The sequence below is a fragment of the Enhydra lutris genome, unplaced genomic scaffold (assembly GCF_002288905.1).
Source record: "Enhydra lutris kenyoni isolate GAN:26980312 unplaced genomic scaffold, ASM228890v2 scaffoldscaffold39, whole genome shotgun sequence".
Classification (NCBI taxonomy): Eukaryota; Metazoa; Chordata; class Mammalia; order Carnivora; family Mustelidae; genus Enhydra; species Enhydra lutris.
Window position 1 is genome coordinate 19,885,260 of NW_019154123.1, and position 19,481 is coordinate 19,904,740.

Genomic DNA, 19,481 nt, shown 5'->3' on the forward strand with positions numbered 1-19,481 from the left:
TACTTGTAGTAGAACAAATTTAACTTATTATTTCATGCAGTGAGGGAGAACACATACCGCAAAGAATCAAGGTGTTGTCTATAAGAGGGTGTTAGAAAGGACTTATAGAATTTGGGCCTGGGTTAAGAGATTTTGAAAGGGTTTAAGAAAATGGGGTTTTGCTCTGGATTGGATGCTGTCAGGAAGTAGGGTAATTCTATGATTGGGTATCTTAATTTTATCTAGCAGGAGGGAAGATTAGACAGAGGCTGAAGCTATAATTGGTAAAGAAGAAGCAGTCATTCATATTAGTTGGGGGAGAGGGATGTTGGGTATTTTTGTAACCTGGAAGATTTTGCGTTTTGACTGTGTTCAGACATGATTATGGACTGGCCGTGTTTTTGTCTTGATTCATTATGGTTTCATAGTAGCCTTGTCTGACACTGACATTCTTTGAAACTTTTTATGATTTACAGGAGAATACCCAGATCTCTCTGTGGGTGCTGGGCCAGCTCCTAGCAAAACCAAGGCCAGGCTCATAGTATTAAACCAGGTCCCAAATGTCAGGGGCTACTTTTTTCTTTCTCAGTATATGAAACCCAGATTTATGAGCCCTGCATGGATTTTTGAAACACAAAAACCAAGAATACATTACTTATGTTTTCCTATGTTCCGGAGGTCTAACTTCTCAAAGAGAGGGGAGCCTTGAGATATCAGATAGTCCTAGAGAAAATGAAATCAAAATTACAATGTTAAATCATTATCCTGTTATCTGTACAATGACATTAGCACATGATTGGTACTATGATGAAGGTAGCATTGTGCAGGGAGAACCAAACACACCCTTTTCCTGGAGAGGTGATTGAGATGACTTTTTCACCAAAAGAGGGAGAGGGAAGAAAAGGTATTCTAGGTAGAAGGAAAAGCATGCATTGGCAGAGCTGGGGGATGAGAGGGTACATTAGAGAAGTCAGTCACAGTACTTGTCTTGATCACAATTCCTTTTAAGTAAAAGCACAGATTTCACCCCTGTCTAAAGCTGATTGGATCAGAAGTGCTTACTGATCCAAAAGGGCCTCTCTGTAGACTGACTGGTTGGCAACTTATGAGGTTGCCCTGCACATAAAGAGGAGCTGGTTCAATCTGATTTTCTCTTTTTCAGGATTATGGAGTAGGAAATGCCAAGGCAAAGAGGCTTTGAGGGGCCAGAGTTGAAGTTTAAGGGCTGTGTGAAGAGGATTCTTGAGGAAGACTGGTAGTCAAGAGGGAATGTGGACAGTCAGAGTTATGGGGTCCTGAGCAGGAACTCAAAGCAGAGAGATGGAAGGTTGAAGGAATAAGCAGTGGGGGTGACTGCAAAAGGAAAAGCCCTGAGAGAAGGTATCTGACAATAACTGACTCTTCCTAGGGCAGAGTGGCAACGTGGAAATCACTCACTCCTGCAGTCCCTCTTCTTCTCGGGGTGGAGACTGATTCAAACAGAATCTTTGCTCCTGGAGCTCAGGTCCTTTCCTCCTCCTCAGCACTCCAGAGATAGCCTTACAGTGCTCCTCCTCGGATGCAAACCTATTTGAATTCTTTGAACTGAAAGAACCCAACTAAAGCACAGAGGGAAGTAGGGACCAGACCCTAGTGGGTGTTGTCTGCTTAGACCTGGGGTATGTAGATTAAACCCGTCATCAGACTCATTCAATTGTAAGTGACAGAAAACCCTTCTGTTTTGTTTAAGACCAAATAGCATTGTGTTATCTCATATAACTGAAAAGTCCAGGGGTAGTTAGCGTGAGGCATGCTGGTTTCAGAGCCTAGGAGAATGTCATCAGGACTACCTTCTCCTGCCTTACACCTTCCTTCTCTATGTGGTCTTTAGGCAGTGTCCTCTCCAGGTTTATATCCTATGGAATAGGGTGTCTTCTTGGTTGTTTTGGACAAAATCCTGGGAATGATGATTAGGCCAGCTGTCCTTGAACAAATACCCATGGCTGTTAATACCTAGTGGATTGGTGGGACTAGCTCTGTTCAACTTCAAGGATAAAATTGAGGGTAGATGCCAGACAGGCAAATTTAGCATGTGCCCTCATGTGTCTGTGCTTGTGCATTTAAACACCTTCATTAGTTCTAGCCACTAGGAGATGAGGAGCCTAGATAAGAAGGAGAAAACAAAACACAGCCATTATCTGGATACAAATGCTTCTTTCAATTTTAGCAAGAGTTAGTTCAGAAGCCAATATACATTTAATCTGTTTTCATTACTTTTTTTTTTCTTTCAAAATAGCTTTGGAATTTGATGTAGTTGGTGGCAGCATGATTAGAGGGTCATAGGAAATGAGGTTCGTGATGAGCCTAGACGGAAACCAGCAGTGTGTAACAGAAGTGTAGTTCCTGGAGTTGAAAGGGTTCAATCTGGTTCTGTCGTTTACTGGCTTAAGTCATTTAGTCCTGGGCTTCAGAATCTGCAGTTGGGGATAGTGATAGATATCCTGTAGTGCTGTCGGTGAGGGTTTAAGTGCAAGATAAAATTTTTGGCACATGGGACGTGCTGACTAATGGTAGCTATTGTTATCAGGAGCCTGCTTCCAGGCTATGTGGCTCCACATTCCAAGATCCTCCTGCCTTCAGGCAACACACACCTGATCATTCCAGACTCCCTGTTGGCCTGCTCTGCCTGGGTCTACACCCAGCCAACTCCTAGGTAAAGAAAAGCTCTGCTTGAAATTGGTTGGCGAGGAACACTGAAAATTATAGGTTGAATTCAGCTGACAGCAAGTTAACAATGAGCCAAAATAGCCTGATTATGATTAGAGAAAACTTAAGTTAAAATCCAATCTTTTTATTTTCCAAATTAGTTTGTGCCTGTGGTTATTGACTGCTGTTACAAATAACATTCTAAAACCTTGTGCCCAGCAGTTTGTAAAGCAGCCCTAGAACGAGTGTTTGTGTATGTGTACATATGTGTTTGTGTGCACATGTGTTTTGTGTGAATGAGAGGAACAGTGGTGTTTCTGAAGGGACCATGCATCTGGGAACAGAGGCTGATGAAGTCCCTGGCAGGTGGTAGGATCCTTGTCAAAGCTGTGGCTGGTTCCTGGGGACTGACCGACGGGCTTGCTTGACTTTCACTCGAGGCTGTTCTTGCTGGGGCTCTCTGCAGTAGAGTAGGCCCAGACAAAATGTCTCAATGGAGAATTCAAAAGCTGGTTTTGAATTAGAACCTTGCAGCAGCCAGAGCAATAAGAGGCAGTCAGTGGGAGCTGGCTCCGTGGCTCACGAGCTAAATACTGGTCCAGAGCGACGTCATCTATGCATTAATGCATCCGCATTACATATATTGCAACATCATTTATATTATCTACTTGCTAAGCAGGGAGAGGCCCAGGCTGGACACATCAGACTTTTCAGAGCAACGTGCTGGGGTTATTAGAGAAGGGAATACAGAGAAGCTATGGCCTCTCAAAGGCAGTGTCTCTGAATGTCTCCACAGGAAGAGTGCTCTGCAGGTCAGGTCTTCTGGGGTGGGGAGGAGCCCTCTGAGGGCGACTGCAAACGCACAGCCTCTGGTGCTCGTCAGAGTGCTCTTCAGAACGGGGCCCCACGCGTGGCACGGCCTCAGGGGTCTGGGGATGGAGGGAGTCACAAGGGCACCACCTGAAGGGTGGGCAGAGCCCCCCAGGAAGGGGCTAGGTACTCTCTCTAAGCAGCAGCAGCAGCAGCACGATGTTTTTCTTCTTCTTGGGCCAGCTGCCGATGTGAGTGTCCTGAAGCCCGGTGGGCATAGGTGGGCTCCCTTCTTAGCATTTGGGAAGAGCACAGGGATGAATCTGAAATTCCTGCTTCCTTGTTTTATGAACTGAGTCTGCATATTCGATGGATGCACTTAGTATTTAAGCTGTGCTCATCCTCGTCCAGCTGCGACTCAACATCTTCCACATCTTGTTTGTATCTGGGGCCAATGGTTACAATTATCATCACTGTCTTCTCTCTAAGATAGCGGTCCATCCACTTCATGATATCAGTGCCTCTGATTCTATCCTCAAGTATGTCACTTGCAGTTGGGAAGCTGTTTACTAAAAAAAGTTCACAAATTTCACCACCTCCATGGCTGTGTCCATAGAATAAGTGATAAAGACTTTCCGCAATTCTTCTGGCAAACTGCTTGTTTTTGGAGTTCCTCTGGTTGGAAGGTTACTAGGGGGTCTAGGGACAGCAGCTGGGCATGGAGCCTGGGGACCTGGTGGTCTCAGTTCTGCAGGACTCTCTAAGACTTCTCAGGAACTCCAGCTGGATTAGGTGGCTGGTTATATAGTCGGTCCCTCAGGAGCCCTGGGGAGGAGTGGTCTCTGTGTGGACCTTGTTCTCAGGTGCTGGGGCAGTTCAGGACGACCTTCTGCTTGCACCCCCCCCATGCTGGCTCCAGGTAGGAGCTGCCTGTGCACAGCCGGCTGGACCACTTGCTGATAGGCTGCTCGAGGGTGGTCATGGCCCATGGCACCTGGTGATAGGGACCTCCAGGACAATGGTAATGACAGTTTCATTGAGCATGTGGGGGAGGGTCGGGAGGTGGCATCTGCGCACACACTGGGTACGTCTGAAGTTTAAACTGGGGGAACTCCCTGGACCTGAGAGGTCTGGGGTGGTGCTGGGAGAAACACATGGAGGTGAGGGGCAGGGGATGTCAGGACATCCTGGGGCTGGGAATCCTACACTGTGTCTGTCGAAGGCAGATCTGGAACTGCTCAGTTGCTGTGGGGCTGGGCTCCTGCACCATCTCTTGGCTACTGCCCAAGGAGTCTGATGAGGCATTAGGTAAACTTGGGTCTGATTTGTCTGAGTCATGGCTAGTGAAAGGAGAAGTAGCTGAAAGCTGTGATCCTAGCCATTGATTCTGTTTTTCCATAAAAAAACTGATGCTCCGGAGGAGGGCTCCAATCACAGACTCAGGCTCATGCTTGCAGAGGAGCCCGAGGGAAAATCTTTGCTCAGGTCTGGGTGTCTCCTCCAGAAGCTGTATTGACCCTTCTCCAGGATTTTAATGCGCAGGCAGGTGACTTGCTGCGTCACAGGCTGTAAATGATTTGCAATTTTCAAGGGTGGGTGAGCCTGAGAAAATCTCCTGAGGAACACTGAGGGGATTTGGGCGCTGACAAGGTGTTGGATGCCATGTTCCTTAGATTTGGAGCAGGTGGTTTTGATTCCTCTTCCAGGGAATAGTCGGGGATTGGTTAACTGACTTGGGTATGGTTCTGATTCATCAACCTCCACTGGAATGCTTCAGTTCATTCTAGTTTCTTAGCACCACCAAGGACAGACAGACTGGCCCTCTGTCAGCTCTTTTCACCTTCAGACTTATAGTGACTTATAATGTATAAGTCATAAGTAACACAAATGCACTTTTGCATTTTCTTCAGCTGCAAATCTTTGTCAGTATTGTTAGGAAAAATACCCTATAAAATATAACTAGTGTAGTTTCTTGCAGTTTCTCCTGTAATATGTGCCTTAACATCTTATTAGAGGTAGAAATTTAATTTACATCCAGTAAATCTAATAAAAATTTCTAATTCCCCACAACATTTGTCTTCTCTATTGAAATCAGCACACTCATCCATCTGGATATTTGCAGAACAACTAGCTTTTTCTTTTCTGTGGAATTTCATGCTTTCTATTTTTTTCCCTTAAAGCAAACTTAATGAACAATTTAAGAAAGAGCAAATGAAAATTTCAGGTATTTTCCTTCAGTTTCAAAGATAAATGAGAGACTTGATGTTTTGTTTTTTATTCAGGTATACCATGTTATATAGACTCAACGAAGGTTTATCACACTGTTGAAACATCTCCAAGAATTCTGCATTTAGAGCATTTCAAACTTTTGGCAAGGTCAAGTAGAATATCATGTGTGTGACCTTTCTTCTTCCATCCACCCTATCTAGGACAACCACAGAATCTCTTTCTGTATAAGAGCACGTGGTCTTGATTATTGTTGCTACGTAATAGTCTTGAAAGTGGGTAGACTGATTCCTCCCAATTTCTTCTTTTTTTGAAAGTAGTTTTAATTATCCTAGTTCTTTTGCTTTTCTATATGAATTTTATAATATGGTTTATATCTGCAAAAAACATTGCTGGGATTTTGGTAGGAATTGCATTAAACTGTACAACAATCTGGGGAGAGTTGACAGCTTTACCATGCTGTGTTTTTCAATCCATAAATAATGGTATGCCTCTCCATCTAGACTTCTTGATTTCTTTTATTAGCATTATGTATTTTTAAGTATAAATTCTTATATGTTTCATTAGATTTACACCAAAATATTTAGTTTTTTGAGAGATTTTAAATGGTATTGTATTTTTAAATTTGGTGTCCATGTGTTCATTGTTAGTAAATTGAGATTTTTCTGTATCTGGTATCCTATGGCCCTGTTGAATTCACCTATTAGTTCTTAGAGGGTTTGTTCTTTCCTTCCTTCCTTCCTTCCTTCCTTCCTTTCTTTCTTCCTTCCTTCCTTCAGTTTTTCTCCAACATTTGTTGTTTCTTACCTTGTTGATTTTTGCCATTCTAACTGGTGAAAGGTGGTATCTCAATGTGGTTTTGATTTGAATTTCCCTGATGGCTAATGATGATGAATACTTTCTCCTGTGTCTGTTAGCCATTTGCATGTCTTCTTTGGAGAAGTGTTTGATCATGTCTTCTGCCTACTTTTTTTTTTTTTCTGTTCCATGTCTTTTTTTTTTTTTAATTTATTTTCAGTGTAACAGTATTCATTGTTTTTGCACCATACCCAGTGCTCCATGCAATCCGTGCCCTCTCTGATACCCACCACCTGGTTCTCCCAACCTCCCACCCCCCACCCCTTCAAACCCCTCAGATTGTTTTTCAGAGTTCATAGCCTCTCATGGTTCACCTCCCCTTCCAATTTCCCTCAATCCCTTCTCCTCTCTAACTCCCCTTGTCCTCCATGCTATTTGTTATGCTCCACAAATAAGTGAAACCATATGATAATTGACTCTTTCTGCTTGACTTATTTCACTCAGCATAATCTCTTCCAGTCCCATCCATGTTGCTACAAAAGTTGGGTATTCATTCATTCTGATGGAGCCATAATACTCCATAGTGTATATGGACCACATCTTCCTTATCCATTTGTCCGGTGAAGGGCATCTTGGTTCTTTCCACAGTTTGGCGACCATGGCCATTGCTGCTATAAACATTGGGGTACAGATGGCCCTTCTTTTCACTACATCTGTATCTTTGGGGTAAATACCCAGTAGTGCAATTGCAGGGTCATAGGGAAGCTCTATTTTTAATTTCTTGAGGAATCTCCACACTGTTCTCCAAAGTGGCTGCACCAACTTGCATTCCCACCAACAGTGTAAGAGGGTTCCCCTTTCTCCACATCCCCTCCAACACATGTTGTTTCCTGTCTTGCTAATTTTGGCCATTCTAACTGGTGTCAGGTGGTATCTCAATGTGGTTTTAATTTGAATCTCCCTGATGGCTAGTGATGATGAACAATTTTTTCATGTGTCTGATAGCCATTTGTATGTCTTCATTGGAGAAGTGTCTGTTCATATCTTCTGCCCATTTTTTGATATGATTGTCTGTTTTGTGTGTGTTGAGTTTGAGGACTTCTTTATAGATCCTGGATATCAACCTTTTGTCTGTACTGTCATTTGCAAATATCTCCTCCCATTCCGTGGGTTGCCTTTTTGTTTTGTTGACTGTTTCCTTTGCTGTGCAGAAGCTTTTGATTTTGATGAAGTCCCAAAAATTCATTTTTGCTTTTGTTTCCTTTGCCTTTGGAGACGTATCTTGAAAGAAGTTGCTGTGGCTGATATCGAAGAGGTTACTGCCTATGTTCTCTAGGATTCTGATGGATTCCTGTCTCACGTTGAGGTCTTTTATCCATTTTGAGTTTATCTTTGTGTACGGTGTAAGAGAATGGTCGAGTTTCATTCTTCTACATATAGCTGTCCAGTTTTCCCAGCACCATTTATTGAAGAGACTGTCTTTTTTCCACTGTATATTTTTTCCTGTTTAGTCGAAGATTATTTGCCCATAGAGTTGAGGATCCATATCTGGGCTCTCTACTCTGTTCCACTGGTCTATGTGTCTGTTTTTATGCCAGTACCATGCTGTCTTAGTGATCATAGCTTTGTAGTAAAGCTTGAAATCAGGTAACGTGATGCCGCCAGTTTTATTTTTGTTTTTCAACATTTCCTTAGCGATTTGGGGTCTCTTCTGATTCCATACAAATTTTTGGATTATTTGCTCCAGCTCTTTGAAAAATACAGGTGGAATTTTGATTGGAATGGCATTAAAAGTATAGATTGCTCTAGGCAGTATAGACATTTTTTTTTGAAGTGGTAAATATAATATTACATATATTTTTCCACAATAAAAAAGCTAAGCTGTTTTAGGAGTCCAGGTAAGAGATGATAAAGGCATGATCTGGGGAAGGGTCAGGGGAAATATAATAAGGAAGAGTTACTGAGTCATCCATCCCCCCAGTTATTCTAGCTAGACTCATAGGAGTTATTTATTACTTTTTAAAATTTTTTTAAAATTTTTTTTGGATTTTTAAATTAATTTCTTATTAGTATTTTTAAAATTTATTTTCAGCATAACAGTATTCGTTGTTTTTGTGCCACACCCAGTGCTCCATGCAATCTGTGCCCTCTCTAATACCTACCACCTGGTTCCCCCAACCTAGACATTTTAACAATGTTTATTCTTCCAATCCAAGAGCATGGAATGGTCTTCCATCTTTTTGTGTCTTCTTCAATTTCTTTCATGAGTGTTCTGTATTTCCTCGAGTACAGATCCTTTACCTCTTTGGTTAGGTTTATTCCCAGGTATCTTATGGTTCTTGGTGCTATAGTAAATGGAATCAATTCTCTAATTTCCCTTTTTGTATTTTCATTGTTAGTGTATAAGAAAGCCACTGATTTCTGTACATTGACTTTGTATCCTGCCACGTTGCTGAATTGTTGTATGAATTCTAGTAGTTTGGGGGTGGAGTCTTTTGGGTTTTCCATATAAAGAATCATGTCATCTGCGAAGAGAGAGAGTTTGACTTCTTCATTGCCAATTTGGATACCTTTTATTTCTCTTTGTTGTCTGATTGCTGTTGCTAGGACTTCTAATACTATGTTGAGCAAGAGTGGTAAGAGTGGGCATCTTTGTCATGTTCCTGATCTCAATGGGAAGGCTGCAAGCTTTTTCCCATTGAGGATGATATTTGCTGTGGGTCTATTCATAGATAGATTTTATGAAGTTCAGGAATGTTCTCTCTATCCCTATACTTTGAAGCGTTTTAATCAGGAATGGATGCTGGATTTTGTCAAATGCTTTTTCTGCATCAATTGAGAGGACCATGTGGTTCTTCTCTCTTCTCTTATTAATTTGTTCTATCACATTGATTGATTTGCGAATGTTGAACCATCCTTGTAGCCCATCTGCCTACTTTTTTGACTTGATTATCTGTTTTTTGGAAGTTGAGTTTGAGAAGTTCTTTATAGATCTTGGATATTAACCCTTTTCTCTAGTGTCATTTGTAAATATCTTCTACAATTATGTGGGTTGCCTCTTTGTTATGTTGACTGTTTCCTTTGCTATACAAAAGTTTTTTTTTTTTTTTTTATCTTGATGAAGTCCCAAAAGTTCATTTTTGCTTTTGTTTCCCTTGTCTTTGGAGACATGTCTTGAAAGAAGTTGCTGTGGCCGATGTTGAAGAGGTTACTACCATTGTTCTTCTCTTGGATTTTGATGATTTCTATTTCACATTGAGGTCTTTCATCCATTTAGAGTTTATCTTTGTGTATGGTATAAGAGAATGGTCCAGTTTCATTCTTCCGTATATAGCTCTCCAATTTTCTCAGCACCATTTATTGAAGAGACTGTCTTTCTTCCATTGGATATTTTTTCTACTTTGTTGAAAATTAGTTGACCATAGAATTGGAAGTCCATATCTGGGCTCTCTATTCTGTTCCATTGGTCTATGTGTCTGTTTTTGTGCCAGTACCATGCTGTCTTGGTGATCACGGCTTTGTAATATAGCTTGAAATCAGGCAACATGATGCCCCCAGCTCTGTTTTTCTTTCCCAACATTTCCTTGGTGATTCGGGGTCTTTTCTGGTTCCATACAAATTTTAGGATTGTTTGTTCCAGCATTTTGAAAAATGCCATTAACCAATGGTTAGATTTGATTGGAATGGCATTGAAAGTATAGATTGCTCTCGGCAGCATAGTCATTTTAACAATGTTTATGCCAATCCATGGGTATGGAAAGTTTTTCCATCTTTTTGTGTCTTCTTCAATTTCTTTCATGAGTGTTTTGTAATTTCTAGAGTATAGATCTTTTACCTCTTTGATTAGGTTTATTCCAATGTATCTTATGGTTTTTGGTGCTATTGTAAATGGAGTCAAATCTCTAATTTCTCTTTCTACAGTTTCACTGTTAGTGTATAAGAAAGCAACTGATTTCTGTGCATTGATTTTGTATCCTGCCACATTACTGAATTGCTGTATGTATTCTAGTAATTTGGGGTGGAGACTTTTGGCTTTTCCACATAGAGTATCATGTCATCTGTGAAGAGAGGGAGTTTGACTTCTTCTTTGCCAAATTGAATACCTTTTATTTCTTTTTGTTGTCTGATTGCTGTTGCTAGGACTTCTAGTACTATGTTGAACAATAGTGGCCAGAATGAGCATCCTTGTCCTGTTCCTGATCTCAGTGGGAAGGCTCTCAGCTTTTCCCCATTGAGAATGATATTCATTGTGGGTTTTTACATAAATGGGTTTTATGAAGTTGAGGAATGTTTTCTCTATCCCTAAACTCTGAAGAGTTTTAATCAGGAAAGAATATTGTATTTTGTCAGATGCTTTTTCTGCATCAATTGAGAGGACCATATGGTTCTTGTCTCTTCTCTTCTTTTTTATTAGTTGAATTTTGGTAGTTTGTGTTTCTTGAGAAAGTGCACCATTTCATCTATTGTTATGTATGTATGTGGAGTTGTATGTGGTGTTCTTTAACTTTTCTTTTGATGTTTGTATATTCCATTGTGATATCCCCTATTTAATTTGTGATATTGGTAACTTATGTATTCTTAATTTTTCCTTCTTGGTCTTGTTAGAAGTTTATCAATTTTTATCAGTCTAATCAAAGAAACAGCTGATTGTCATTGATTTGTCTTCAATGTCTTACTAATTTCAATGTCATTTATACCTACTTTTATCTTTATATCTTTATTTATATCTGTTTTTATCTTTATCATTCCTTATCATTCTTTATCTTTCTTTCCACTTGCTTTGGGATTATTTTGCTTTACTTGTTTTGGTTCTTGAGTTGGGAACCTAGATTACTGATTTTAGACTGTTATTCTTAGTGCTATCAAATTTCATTTAAGCACTATTCTAGCTGTGCCTCACACATTTTGATAGTTTGTGTTTTTATTTTCATTCAGTTCAATTAATTTTTTATTTCCTTGAAAGTTCATCTTTGACCTAAGGATTATTTGGAAGTATCTTATTTAGTTTCCAAGTATTTTAAGATTTTTCCTTTATCTATTATTGAATTTTTGTTTGATTCCATTGTGGTTGTAGAGTACACTCTTATGATATTAATTCTTTAAAAATTTGAGGCTTATTTTATAGCACAGGACATGATCTCTCTTGGTATATGTTCCATGAGCCCTTGAAAAACATGTGTGTTCTGCCATTATTGGGTGGAGTGTTCCATAAATATTGATTAGATCTTGTTGGTTGAATGTGTCGTTAAGTTCTTTTGTATCTTATTTTCTGTCTAGTTCTACAAATTGCTGAGAGAGGGTGTTGAAGTCTCCACAATATTTGAGGATTTGTCTCTCTCTCTTTTTAGTTTTTGTCTTCCTTGTCTTGCAGTGTTCCTGTTTTGTGTATACAAGTTTAGAATTGCTGTCTTCTTGGTGAACTGGCCCTTTTATCCTTATATAATGTCCTTCTCCATTTCTGGTAATTCTCTTTGCCCTGAAGTCTACTCCCACTTTCCTTAGCTACTGTTTGTATTATTTTACTTTCAACCTGCCAATATCATTACATTTTCAATGAGTTTATTGTAGATAGCACATAGTTGGGTCAGATTTTTAAATTCATGCTGCCAATCTTGGTCTTTTAATTAATACATTAAAAAAGTCATTTACATTTAATGTAATGATTGATATGTAAATATTAGTATGTTAATATGTTAATAAGTCTGCCCTTTTATTTTTTGTTTCCTCTTTATTCTATTTTCTTTTTCCTGCCTTCCTATACATTGCTTGAACATTTCTTTAGAATTCCATTTTGATTTTGTATGGTGCTTTTGAATGTATCTTTTTGTATAGTTTTTTTTAGTGGCTGCTCTAGATATTACATTATATATACACATAACTTATTGGAGTCTATTGATGTTGTTATTTTACCAGTTTGAGGGGAGTATAGAAACCTTACCTCTTTTATGTCCCTTTACTCTCTCCCACTTATAATGTAGTTGTCTTAAATATTTCCTCTATATTAGAGAAATCTATATGAGAACCACATGATTCTACAATTTTTGCTTCACTATCAATTATAAATTAGACCACTCCAGTGGAGAAGTCTATTTTATTAACCCATAATTTAGCTGTCATATTCTTTCTTCTTTCTTGATGTTCTAAGGTTCCTTCTTTTATTATTTCCTTTCTCTTTGGAGAATTTTCTTTAACCTTTTTTTTTTTTTTTTAAAGATTTCATTTATTTATTTGACAGAGAGAGAGATCACAAGTAGGCAAAGGCAGGCAGAGAGAGGGGGAAGCAGGCTCCCCACTGAGCAGAGAGCCCACTGTAGGGCTCGATCCCAGGACCCTGAGATCATGACCTGAGCTGAAGGCAGAGGCTTAACCCACTGAGCCACCCAGGTGCCCCAAGCCTTTTTTTATCTTAAAAGGAAAGAGAGGTCTGTGGACGGCGTGCCTGGGTGTCTTAGTCAGTAAGTGTTGGACTCTTGATTTCAGGTCAGGTCATGATCTTGGGTTTGTGAGATACAGCCCTGTGTTGGGCTCTGAGCTCAATGGGAAGTCTGCTTGAGATTCTCTCTCCCCTTCCCCCTATGTTCCTCCCTCTGCTAGTGCTCTCTCTCTCTCTCTCAATAAATGAATAAATCTTTTTTTTTCCTTTAAGGAGAGGTCTGTGGTAATAAATTCTTCGTTTTCCTTCTCAAACTTCCTGCCTCATTTGCCTTCCTCCTTGGTTGGTCAGTGACCTCACTGCATCCTTCAGGAATACTCTCGTTTCTCCAGAGCTAAATATTCAAGTTTCTCTGCTCCTGTATTGACATTCTCTGTCTTTTGCTACAATGGAAGAAGCATCCTTCAATGTGTGTTAGAATCCTTTCCCCTCTCATCTTCCTTAGATCTCTCTCCCTGCAACCACTTTTTTTTTTTTTCATTCCTATATCTTCAGTCTGTCCCATACTACTGGATCATTCCTGAAAGCCTACAAGCACATGTTCAAATAACTCCCATCTTGAAATGAAATAGAGTAAAACAAACACCACACCTTCTTTGATATCAATTTCCTCTGTAGTCACAACCCTTTCTGAGCAAAACTTCTTGAGCTGTTTACTCCTGCTGTCTTCATTTTCTTATTCCCCACTAAAAAGGAGAATTACAGACCAACATCCTTGATTAACATGGATGCAAAAATTCTCAACAAGACTAGCAAATCAAATCTTACAGTACATTAAAAGAATTATTCACCACAATCAAGTAGGATTTATTCCTGGGCTACAGGGGTGGTTAATATTCACAAATCAATCATTGTGATACACCACATTAATAAAAGAAAGGATAAGAACCATATCATTCTCTCAATAAAGGCAAAAAAAGGCACTTGACAAAATACAGCATCCATTCTTGATAAAAGCCCTCAACAAAGCAGGGGTAGAGGGAACATACCTCAACATCATAAAGACCATATAAGAAAGACCCACAGCTAATGTCATCCTCAATGAGGAAAAACAGCTTTTCCTCTATGATCAGAAATAAGATATGGCTGTCCATTCTCACCATAACAATTTTTAATCATTTTTTTAAAAAAAATTTCATTTTTTAATAAACATATAATGTATTATTAGCCCCCAGGGGTACAGGTCTGTAAATCACCAGATTTACACAATTCACAGCACTCACCATAGCACATACCCTCCCCAATGTCCATAACCCCACCACCCTCTCCTGACCCCCCTACCCCCAGCAACCCTCAGTTTGTTTTGTGAGATTAAGAGTCTCTTATGTCACCATAACTATTTAATGTAGTACTGGAAGTCTTAGCCTCAGCAATCAGACAACAAAAAGAAATAAAGAAATAAAGAGCATCCAAATCAGCAAGGAAGAAATCAAATTTTCACTATTTGCAGATGCCATGATACTCTATGTAGAAAACACAAAGACTCCACCAAAAAATTGCTAGAACTAATACCCGAATTCAGCAAAGTTGCAGCATATAAAATAAATGTCTAAAAATCTGTTACATTTCTATACACCAATAATGAAGCAGCAGAAAAAGAAATGAAGGGATCAATCTCATTTGCAATTATACCAAAAACCTAAGAATAAACCTAACCAAAGAGTTGTAAAAGAAGTATACTCTGAAAACTATAGAACACTTCAGAAAGAGATTGAAGAGGACACAAAGAAATGAAAAAATAGTCCACACTCATGGGCTGGAAGAAGAAATGCTGTTAAAATGTCTATACTTCCCAAAGCAATCTACACATTTAATGCAATCCTTATCAAAATCCTTATCAAAATCAAATCCTTACCAAAATCCTTATCAAAATGCAATCCTTATCAAAATCCTTATCAAAATACTAGCAGCATTTTTCACAGAGCTAGAACAAACAATCCTAAAATTTGTCCAGAACCACAGAAGACCTTGGATAGCCAAAGCAATCTTGAAAAAGAAAAGCAAATTTAGAGGCATCATGATTTCAGACTTCAAGCTATATGACAATGCTGTAGTCATCAAGACAGTATGGTACAAGCACAAAGACACATAGATCAGAGGAACAGAATAGAAAACCCAGAAGTGGACCCACAACTATATGGTCAACTGATCTTTGACAAAGCAGGAAAGAATATCCAATGGAAAAAAGACAGTCTCTTCAACAAATGGTGTTGGGAAAACTGGACAGCAACATGCAGAAGAATGAAACTGAACCGTTTGCTTACACCAGACACCAAAAAAATTCAAAATGGATGAAAGACCTAAATGTAAGTCAGGAAGCAATCAAAATCCTAGAGGACAACACAGGCAGCAACTTCTTTGATCCTGGCCATAACAACTTCTTACTAGACACATCACCACAGGCAAGGGAAACAAAAGCAAAAATGAAGTTTTGGTACTTCATCAAGATAAAAAGCTTCTACACAGTGAAGGAAACAATAAAAAAAACTAAAAGGCAGCTTATGGAATGGGAGAAGATATTTGCAAACAACATATCTGTGAGAGGGTCAGTATCCAAAATCTACAAAGAACTTAGCAAACTCAACATCTAAAAATAACCCAGTTTAGAAATGGGTAGAACACATGAATAGACACTTTTCCAAAGAAGATATCCAGACAGCTAACAGACATGAAAGATCCTCAACATCACTCATCATCAGGAAAATGTAAATCAAAACCAAGAATGAGATACCACTTCACACCTGTCAGAATGGCTAAAATTAACAACACAAGAAACAACAGGTGTTGGTGAGGATGTGGAGAAAGGGGAACCCTCTTGCTCTGTTGGTGGGAATGCAAACTGGAAAACAGTGTGGAAGTTCCTCAAAAAGTTAAAAATAGAACTACCCCATGACATAGCAATTGTACTACTAGGTATTTACCCAGAGGGTACAAAAATACAGATTTGAAGAGGGATATGCACACCAATGTTTGTAGTAGCATTATCAACAATAGCCAAACTATGGAAAGAGCCAAATGTCAATTGTCCATTGACTGAAGAATGGATAAATATGGTGCATGTTTGTGTTATGGAATATTACTCAGCCATCAAAAAGAATGAAATCATGCCCTTTGCAATGATGTGGATGGAGCTAGAGTGAATTATGCTAAGTGAAATAATTCAATCAGAGAAAGACAAATACTGTACGATTTCACTCATGTGTGGAATTTAAGAAACAAAACAGATGAATATATGGGAAGGGGAGAAAAGAGAAAGAGAGGGAAACAAACCATAAATAAACCATTTTTTATCTTAAAAAATAAATATTTATTTATTTACTTGAGAAAGAGAGAGAGAGAGATAGAGTGCAAGGAGGGGAAGGGCAGAAGGGTAAGGGTGAGAGACAAACAGACTGCTGAAGGCAAAGCCTGATGTGGGGCTCAATCACACAGCCCTGAGGTCATGACGCCAGCCAAAGCCAACAGTTGGACGTTCTCCTGATTGAGTCACCCAGGCACCCCATAATATACTCTTTAAAAAAATAAAAAAGATTCTATTTATTTATTTGACACAGAGAGATCACAAGTAGGCAGAGAGGAAGGCAGTGAGAGAGGAGGAAGCAGACTCCCTGCTGAGCAGAGAGCCCAATGTGGGGCTCAATCCCAGGATCCTGAGATCATGACCTGAGGCGAAGGCAGAGGCTTAACCCACTGAGCCACCCAGGCGCCCCCATCCCCCGACCATATACTCTTAAAGGTAAAGAATAAACAGTGTTAATGGAGGGAGGTGGGTGGGGGAGGGTAAGATTGGGGATGGGCATTAAGGAGGGCACTTGTTATGATGAGCACTGGGGGTTGTATATAAGTGATGTATCACTGAATTCTATTTCTGAAGTCAATATTGCACTGTATGTTAACTAACTAGAATTCAAATAAAAATTTAAAAAAGTGGCTGAAATGGTAAAAATTTTTTTAATGTATTTATTCTTTTTTCCCAGCTTTATTGAGATGTGATTGACATATAACATTGTGCAAGTTTAAGGTACAGTATGTACCGTATGATGATTTGATACATATATACATTGCAAAATTATTGCTGCAATAAGGTTAGTTAAAGCACCCATTAACTTAAATAATTACAATTTTTTATTTTGTGGTGAGAACATTGAAAATCTTCTCTTTTAGCAACCTTCAAGTATATAATACAGCATTGTCAACTATAGCCACTATGCTGAATATAAGATAGCCAGAACTTTGGGAGATCTGGGTGGCTCAGTCCGTTAAGTGTCTGTCTTCGGCTCAGGTCATGATCCCAGAGTACCAGGATGGAGCCCCATGTCCAGCTTCCTGCTCAGTGGGGAGTCTGCTTTTCCCTCTCTCTTTATCCCTCCCCCAATCCTACTCTCTTTCTCACTCTCTCTCAATTAAATAAATAAAATCTTTGTTAAAAATAATTTAAAAAATGATCTGATTGACATATAATGTATTATTTGCTTCAGGGTTACAGGTCTGTGAATCATCAGTCTTACACAATTCACAGTGCTCATAATAGCACATACCCACCCCAATGTCCATAAACCAGTTACTCTATCCCTCCCCTCCCACTCCCCAGCCACTCTCAGTTTGTTGCCTGGGATTAAGAGTCTCTTATGGTTTGTCTCCCTCCCCAGTCCCATCTTGTTTCATTTATTCCCTCCATATCCCCCACAACCCCCTCTCCTGCCTCTCAAATTCCTCGTATCAGAGAGATCATATGATAATTGTCTTTCACTGATTGACTTATTTCACTTAGCATAATACCCTTTAGTTCCATCCACATTGTTGCAAATGGCAAGGTTTTGTTTTTTGATGACTGCTAAGTATTCCATTGTATATATATACCACATCTTCTTTATCCATTCATCTGTCGATGGACATCTAGGCTCTTTCCATAGTTTGGCTATTGTGGACATTGCAGCTATAAACAGTCATGTGCATGTACCCTTTCGGATCACTACACTTTTATCTTTAGGGTAAATACCCAGTAGTGTGATTGCTGGGTTGAGCTTAGCTCTATTTTCAACTTTTTGAGGAACCTTCATACTGTTTTTCAGAATGGCTGTGCCAGTTTGCATTCTCACCAACAGTTTAGGAGGGTTCCCCTTTCTCCGTATCCTTGCCAACGTCTGTCGTTTCCTGACATTAATTTTAGCAAGTCTGACTGGTGTGAGGTGGTATCTCATTGTGGTTTTGATTTGTATTTCCCTGATGCCGAGTGATGTTAAACACTTTTTTATGTGTTGGCCATTTAGATGTCTTCTTTGCAGAAATGTCTGTTCTGGTCTTCTGCCCATTTCTTAATTGGATTATTTGTTCCTTGGGTGTTGAGTTTGATAAGTTCTTTATAGATTTTGGATACTAGCCCTTTATCTGATATGTCATTTGCAAATATCTTCTCCATTCTGTTAGTTGTCTTTTGGTTTTGTTGACTGTTTCCATTGCTGTGCAAAAGCTTTTGATCTTGATGAAGTCCCAACAGTTCATTTTTGCCCTTGCTTCCTTTGCCTTTGGCCATGTTTCTAGGAAGAAGTTGCTGTGGCTGAGGTCGAAGAGGTTGCTGCCGGTGTTTTCCTCAACGATTTTGATGGATTCCTGTCTCATATTGAGGTCTTTCATCCATTTTGAGTCTATTTTTGTGTATAGTATAAGGAAATGGTCTAGTTTCATTCTTCTGCATGTGGCTGTCCAATTTTCCCAACACCATTTGTTGAAGAGACTGTCTTTTTTCCATTAGACATTCTTTCCTGCTTTGTTGAAGATTAGTTGACCATAGAGTTGAGGGCCCATTTCTGGGCTCTCTATTCTGTCCCATTGATCTATGTGTCTGTTTTTGTGCCAGTACCATACTGTCTCGATGATGACAGCTTTGTAATCAAGCTTGAAGTCTGGAATTGTGATGCTGCCAACTTTGGCTTTCTTTTTCAAGGTTCCTCTGGCTATTCAGGGTCTTTTCTGGTTCCATATAAATTTTAGATTTATTTGTTCCATTTATTTGAAAAATATTGATGGTATTTTGATAGGGATTGTATTAAATGTGTATTTAGGTAGCATAGACATTTCACAATGTTTGTTCTTTCAATCCATGAATATGGAACATTTTTCTATTTCTTTGTGTCTTCCTCAATTTCTTTCATGAGTACTTTATAGTTTTCTGAGTACAGATTCTTTGCCTGTTCGGTTAGGTTTATTTCTAAGTATCTTATGGTTTTGGGTGTAATTGTAAATAGAATTGACTCCTTAATTTTTCTTTTTTCTGTCTTGTTGTTGGTGTATAGAAATGCAACTGATTTCTGTGCATTGATTTTATATCCTGACACTTTACTGAATTCCTGTATGAGTTCTAGCAGTTTTGGAGTGGGGTCTTTTGGGTTTTCCACATAAAGTATTCTATCATCTGCAAAAAGTGAGAGTTTGACTTCTTCTTTGCCAATTCAGATGCCTTTTATTTCTTCTTCTTGTCTGATTTTTGTTGTCTCATTGCTGAGTCTAGGACTTCTAGTACTATGTTGAATAACAACATCCTTGCCATGTT

The 19,481-nt window shown here is 39.2% G+C and overlaps 1 pseudogene; it reads right to left on the reverse strand.

Annotated features, from left to right (window-relative positions):
- Positions 1-3,609: 3,609 nt before the first annotated feature.
- On the reverse strand, positions 3,610-5,256 carry LOC111155173 (annotated as a pseudogene).
- Positions 5,257-19,481: the final 14,225 nt, after the last annotated feature.